At 45.1% G+C, this 7,584-nt stretch overlaps 1 long non-coding RNA gene across 2 annotated transcripts; it reads right to left on the bottom strand.

The window, feature by feature from the left end:
- Positions 1–67: 67 nt before the first annotated feature.
- On the bottom strand, positions 68–1,791 carry LOC142080993 (uncharacterized). 2 transcript variants are annotated; one of them, XR_012673190.1, is made up of 3 exons: positions 1,659–1,791; positions 1,012–1,110; positions 68–151 (listed from the first exon to the last, which is right to left on the bottom strand). It is a non-coding gene; the product is annotated as an uncharacterized LOC142080993 (long non-coding RNA). The 2 variants fall into 2 exon arrangements; XR_012673191.1 differs by lacking the exon at positions 1,659–1,791 and adding an exon at positions 1,372–1,486.
- Positions 1,792–7,584: the final 5,793 nt, after the last annotated feature.

Below are 7,584 nucleotides of genomic sequence, written 5' to 3'. Positions count from 1 at the left end.
TGAATCTGCGTGCTGCCTGATGTCCCGTGTCTGACAGTCTGACCAGGTGGCCGTCGTGGCTTTTTTGTGAAGTTGCTTTCCCAGCTGGTGTGCACGACGTACCCGGGTGATCTGCGATCCCCTCCTCAACTGATCAGCTCTGAAACGGATACTTTAAGAACGATTAGTAAACGGGAAGGAACGTAGTTTAATCTTCGGGGTATGAGAGTTGTTAATTGTCCTTCAAATAACAGCTTACAGAAGATGAATTACAAGTGCAGAAATACTACTGTAAGCTGAAAACTTACTAAGTTTTCTGCTCCAGGCCCTCCACCAGCGCTTTGTTTCTATAGGGGTTCCCCTCATCCTTGTACATGCTACCTTCCCTTCTAGCGTACTGCCCCCCAGCTGCTGTGGCTGCAACTAACTTTCATTCTATAGGATTTTCCCTAGTCCTTATGGACATGACCTCCTTTCACAGGAAGCTGCTCCTGGCCACTGTTTTCTATAGGTGTTTCCCCCAGCTTCTCTTGCTGCTGACCCTCATTGCTGTAGGGGCTGCCTGCAGCCAACACTTCCACTTCTAGAAGGCTGCCCCCAGCCCTGCCTTTCTACAGGGGCTTCCCCCAGTCCCTATAGACACGGCCTGCCTTCAGAGGAACCTGACCCCAGACCCTGCATGTGGAAGGATTTTTATTAAATAACGGACATCCTATGAACATTCCAAGCACTGAGGATTTGTTAACAACAGTATAAGGCAAAGGGTTGCTAAAGAGCAATTGTAGTTTTAGAGTCTCTGAAGCGATAGCAGAATAGGGAAGCAGGCTGAGGAATGTAACTATCAGTAGATTAGGTAACGGAATGCAGGCGGGGAAGGCGTTCGCGTGGACACCTGCTTTTGACCAATCTGTGTATATTAAGATTCGTGTGCTTGCTGACTGTAAACCAATAGAGGATTCGTAGGTGCGCGTGTTAGTGTGGCTGGCTTATAAAAGTAGCGCAGTATTTTGAAATAAATGAGAATGATCATACCCATATTGGGACTCATCATTACTCCGGGATCGCCTCCCACTCCAACCCCTGGTCACTCCGACATCTGGTAGCAGAGGATGCGGAAACAATTCTTCGAGACTGCGATAAGAGCAGCAAGAGAAGGGGAGTGGGAAACAAGCGACTGGGAGAAGTACTATTCTAGTGCTCAAACAAATAGAATAGATAATGGTGCAGAGTGGCCAACTGCCTCCTAGAGGGTGAGCTGCCATCATGGAAAGTGAGGCAGCTGCCACGTTGCTCGCAGGCATACTCTGTAAGAGAGGGATCGAGACAACGGTGAAACAGCTTATCAAGCTAATTAAGTTAGGACAACGTTTGGGACATTTTAAAGACACTCACACGTTGTTTTCTGTGCCTGAATGGCAGGAGCTGGGGAAACTAATGTGGCAGAAGATTATTGAAGGTGATGAAAAATTGGAGAAGGAGATTAAGTCTGTGAGAGAATTGTGGGGAGACGTACTAGACACTTTAAAAGCTATGAAAGCTGAACGGGAGGTGGCGTGTGCGGCTGCTCAGATGCTGGCTCCGGACCCCATACCGGAGAAGTCTAAGAGCATGGAATCCAAGGCGGGACCTACCGCGCGATTTTTTGGGCTGCCTGCTGTGAAGGGTATGACGGGGTCCACCTGTAAGACTGTTGCCGAATTGCGTGATAAAGTTGAGCAGGACTCTGAGGTTAAAACGCCCAATGTCGTAATGTCGCCTTCGCTAGAACAGCCGGAAGTTGCGGGGGCTAAAGCAAAGCAGCAGTGTGGGACAAAAGCGGAAGTTCAACCGCCGAGCATGAAGGGGGAGGAGCGGCCAGCTCCACCCACCCCCCCAATTCAAGGCGGGGAAAGGTGCCGCCCTCCTCCCGCTGCCCCCCCTCTCTCCAGTGATTCCTCCGGCGCAGCCACACCGCCATCTAGCAGAAAAGAGAAAAATTCAACAGAAAGTATTAATCAGCTGTTAAAAGAGGTTGTGCAACAACGAAAGGACTTAACTACACAGACTCAGCAAAAAGGAGAACCTTGGTCAAACGCAGGTTCGAGAGACAACTTGCCACCCTGTTTCTCCGGACCTACCGCAGCTACCCGTCCCGGCCGATGGAGTGGAGTTGTTCGGGATGCTATTTTGGACGGACAGTGGGGGGTTGCATCCAACATTGGCCCCATGGCTTTTCCGGTGGTACAGGAAAACGGTCAAGGAAAATGGGAACCACATGATTGGATGATTCTACAACAAGCCAAAAATACTGTATCACAGTATGGTGTTAAATCGGAAGCTTCACGACAGATCGTTATTTGGATTTTCTCTGCTGATTTGCTGTGTCCCCATGATTGCCAAAGTCTGATGAGGCTTCTGTTGACACCTACACAGTTTTTGTTATGGGGATCGTCATGGTCTCACAGGGCAGTGAATGCTGCTGCCCAACATCAACAGCAAGGGGATCCATTATATGGGGTCACAGCTGAAATGCTCATTGGGGGGGGGACGTTATGCGGATATAAATGTCCAACTGATTTTTCCTGTCAATATGTTACAACTATCTTCTAAGCTTGCTTTAGATGCGTTTCTTTGCTTACCGGGATCGGCAGCCCCTTCTTTCAGCTCGGTGACGCAAGGTGCAACTGAGAAGTATAGCAACTTTATTGATAGGCTTTGGGACGCAGTAACGAACCACCCGGATTTGGGAGAGGACAATAAACAACAAATGTTTAGAATTTTGGCCTTTGATAACGCCAATAAAACTACCAAGGTCATTCTAGCCAGTCTGCCCAAAGGGGCAGGAGTGGAAGAAATGCTTTCTCGGGTGGAAAGAGCAGGGGTTCAAAAACAAAATGAGTCGATGGCAGCAGTGGTGCAAAGTGCTGTCAAAGAAGTAGTGCAACCATTGGCAGCTGTTGTTAAGCAAAAACACTCTCCAGGAATAGTCCAGCCCTTTAAAGGCACCTGCTTTCGTTGTGGGGAACAGGGGCATAACAAGCGAAATTGTCATGCTCCTGTATGGTGTGATAAGTGTCAAAAAAGTACTCATGCTACTAGGGCCTGTTCGGGAAACTTCAAACTGAGCGTGGGGAGAGGCCGTGTGCAGACACAAATGCCCCCTCAAAACGACAGCAGCAATCAGGGTTTTTACAAAAACACTCAGCTGCCACCAAAGGAAGTTTGGGGGTCGACCTGGAAACAACAATAGATTTCACTTTAACCAATACAGAAGTGTGCAAAATCCCTAGCAATGCGGTAGGGCCTTTAGTAGCTGATAGTAGTAGGATAGATGGAATCCTTTTCGGTCGATCTTCTGCAGGAATAAAAGGATTGATTGTAATTCCTGGAGTCATTGATGCAGACTATCCCGGTCAAATTCATATTATGGCCTATACAATAAGTCCTCCTCTCTTCGTCCCAAAAGGCAGTCGGATAGCCCAGATATTAGCTTTTAAAAATCCTTTAAGTCAATCAAACCAAGATTGGGAAGAACGTGGGTGTAAAGGATTTGGTTCTACTGGGCCTGCTGTATGTTTCACTACAAAATTAGACCACCGCCCACTCAAAACTGTGACTTTGAGTCAGGAGAACCTTTCAATAAGAATAAATGCAATGTTGGACACTGGGGCCGACATAACTATTATAAATCGAGCAAATTGGCCGTTGCAGTGGGAAATAGAAACCCCAAAGGCATTAATCGCAGGAGTGGCAGGGAACTTGGCCCCATATATAAGTAGTAAACCGGTTCAAGTGAGTTTCCCAGAAGGCCAGAGAGCAACACTGAAGGTCCATGTTTTGTCACTCCCTGGAAATTTGGAGGCATTAATCGGACGTGATGTTCTCAGTCAGATCGGGGCAATGCTGACTACAAAGCATTTTTAGTCATGGGCACTGGGGAGCAATCGCCCAACCCACCGTTAACATGGATCTCCAATGACCCTGTTTGGGTTGACCAGTGGCCCATGACTGAAGAGCGATTGCACATAACTAAACAACTGGTATCTGAACAACTTATAGAGGGACATATCAAACCGTCTGTCAGTCCATGGAATACTCCTATTTTTGTCATCCCTAAGAAAAGTGGGAAGTGGCGTTTACTACATGATTTGAGGAAAATAAATGATCAAATGTTGCCTATGGGAGCCTTACAACCTGGAATGCCATCACCTAATATGCTACCCGAAAATTGGCACATACTTATAGTTGACTTAAAGGACTGTTTTTTCACAATCCCACTGCACCCTCAGGACACTCAGAGATTTGCCTTTTCCATACCCTCGATAAATAAAGCAGCACCAGCAGAATGGTATGAGTGGGTGGTACTTCCACAAGGGATGAAAAACTCTCCTACATTGTGCCAATTATATGTCGCCTGGGCGCTGCAACCGATAAGAGAAAAATGGCCTGAAACTATAATCTATCATTATATGGATGATATTTTGTGTTGTCAACAAGTTCCTTTTGAAGTGCATCATATACAACAATTAACAACCATGCTAACAGACAAAGGACTTGTAATTGCACCAGAAAAGATCCAAAGGTCTCCACCTTGGAAATACCTAGGGTGGATCATTGCACAGGCAAAAATTCGTCCTCAAAAAATAGCATTAAAAACTCCACTCAAAACATTGGCTGATGTGCAAACGGTCTTAGGTGACATCCAATGGGTTTGCAATTGCGCTGGCATTACCAATGCAGACATTAAACCACTAACTGAATTACTGCGAGGCACTCAGCCTGCAGCTGAAATTCATATGATGAACAAACATCACGTAGCCTTACAGCACATTATAAACAAACTTACTATAGCCTGGACCGCAAGAAGAATCCTTGAACTGCCACTTTCTTTGCTTATCTGTAACACCGAAGAATCACCTTTTGCCGTTATATGTCAATGGCAAAACAAGAAGGGGGAGATGAAGGGACAACAGGGAATGAACTCCGTGACTGCCATTGACAACAACAACAATGATAACTTGCCAAATTCCTCCTTTTTTCAAATTTTGGAATGGATTTTCTTATGGGTACAACCACGTTTCAGTATACAAACTCGTCCTGAAGCCATAGGGGAATTAACCCGAAAAGGGAGAACGCGAATTATAGAGCTGACAGGACAGGAACCAGCAGACATCAGTATTCCTGTTAACGCTGTAGATTTAGAATGGTGGATACGCCACGTGCTGGCCATTCAAGAATCTCTGTTAGGATTTAGCGGAAAGGTGCACTCTCAGCAACCTCAAGGGAAATTGTGGCAGATTCTAAAACGAAATCAGTGGCTAGAAAAACCTAAAGTGGTTGATAGCCCGATACTCGAGGGGTTGACGGTATACACAGATGTGGGGAAACGCTCTAGACAAGCTGCATGTGTATGGTGGGAAACAGATCAATGGTGCAAAAAGATTTTGCAAGGGCAAGCTGGAGATACCTTACAGACTTTAGAATTAATGGCGGTGGTATGGGCGTTAGGGAATTGGCATGATCATCCTTTGAATGTGGTGACTGATTCTCTATATGTAGCTGGGCTTATACCAAGAATTCAAGACGCGCTGATTAAGGAAACAAATAATCCTCAGCTAGGGAAACTGTTTATTCAATTAAGATCAACCATCTCCCAGCGAGCGGCTCCGTGTTGTGTCATTCATATCCGTAGCCATCAATGGGAGTTGGGTTTAGGACGAGGGAATCAGATAGCGGACAATCTTGTCAGTCCAGCGTGTCATGTACCACCTGTAGATAAATTTTTACAAGCTAGGCAGGGTCATGAAATATTTCATCAAAACTCAAAGGGTTTAAGAAGGCAATATGGGTTATCAGAAAACGAAGCTCGCTCTATCATACAGGCCTGTCCCAAGTGTGGAAATCATGGACCTGGAATAGGGCTGGGCGTTAATCCAAAAGGTCTCAAGGCTTTAGAGCTCTGGCAGGCTGATGTAACTCATATCGCTGAATTTGGGCAGCTCAAATATGTACATGTCACCATAGATACCTTCTCTAAAGTAATATGGGCCACGGCTTTATCGGGTGAGAAGGCTCATCATGTGTGTAAGCACCTCCTTGCTTGCTTCGCGGTGTTGGGTGTGCCAGAACAACTGAAAACAGACAATGGCCCTGCTTACACCAGTCAGAAGTTGAGAACCTTTTTGATGAGATGGGGGGTCAAGCATATTACTGGCATCCCAAATTCACCGACGGGGCAGAGCCTTGTAGAACGCACGCATCAGGTATTGAAGGTCTATCTAACAAAGCAAAAGGAGGAAGAAAAGGACCCGCAAATGAGACTGCATAAAGTCCTATTTACTCTAAATTATTTGTGTCTGATGGGAGACAGAGAAGAGCCATCGATTATAATACACCACCAAAACCTTAAGTTTAACTCTCATACAACTCTTCCAAAACTACAAGTAATGTATGGAGACCCAATCACTGGCATGTGGCTGGGCCCAGTTTCGGTAATATTTAATGGGAAGGGATACATGTGTGTTTCCACAGATAAGGGACCAATATGGGTGCCTAGCCGAGCGGTGAAGCCTGCGCTCTTACAAGAAGAGGAAGACGTATCAAAGGAATTGTAACGACCGAGACTGTACGTTGTTATGAACTCTCCTTATGAAATAGAAAAAAACCAAAATCAGATGCGAAGACTGTCACCGATGTAAACCCTGGGTGTTATGTGAATGTTATCAATGTGGGAAAAAATGGTGGGTTCGGCTTAATCACGCTAATCGATGGTGTGATCACTGTTATCAAAAGAAATTGATTTGACTAAAATATTGTTGATTACTGGGCATGAGATAACTAACACACTTTCATATCAGATCAGCTGTAACCAGTGGACTAGATTAACTGCTGAAAGAGCTTGCTTGCCTATTATTTTAGGTGTTGAGTGTAAACGGCATAACCTGGTGCCAGAGATCTGGAAAGTACCCTTTAACCAATGGGTTGCAACAAAAGAAAAATGTCAAAAGCGGTTCGCATGGAAAGTAAAGCAAAACAACTACGAAACCTGGTGATTGGAACATTAGTAATAGTGATGGTAGTCCCCGTGACCATGTCCATACATCACATAGAGCCTAGGGAAAATATGTGGGTTACCTGGGCAAACAAAACAGGTCAATCTGCGTTTTGTTTGTCTCTTGCTACGGCAACAAAGCCTTTCAGAACCTGTTTGGTGGGCGTGCCTGGTTTCCGGGTAGAAAAGTTTATGTGTTGCATGAACCTATCCGATCATGGTGAGTCTATACATAAACAATTACAATGGTTAGAAAACCATGCAAGCATGATACAACAAAATCATGGCATTTTAGATGAATGGCTCATGAATATTTTTAGAGGGTTGCCGCAATGGCTGATAGCTTTGATAAAAGAAGGCTTGCGTATATTGATTATCATCTTAATATTGTGTGTATGCTTTTGTATTGCTTTTAGTTGTATAAAAAAGGCTGTCTCGAAAGTAATAGATCAGGCTTGGATTGTTCAAAAACAAAAAGGGGGATTTGTGGAAGGATTTTTATTAAATAACGGACATCCTATGAACATTCCAAGCACTGAGGATTTGTTAACAACAGTATAAGGCAAAGGGTTGCT

This window comes from Calonectris borealis, chromosome 3, assembly GCF_964195595.1.
Source record: "Calonectris borealis chromosome 3, bCalBor7.hap1.2, whole genome shotgun sequence".
Classification (NCBI taxonomy): Eukaryota; Metazoa; Chordata; class Aves; order Procellariiformes; family Procellariidae; genus Calonectris; species Calonectris borealis.
The sequence above is the reverse complement of the archived record's forward strand: the minus strand, read 5'-3'. Positions and strand labels throughout refer to the sequence as shown.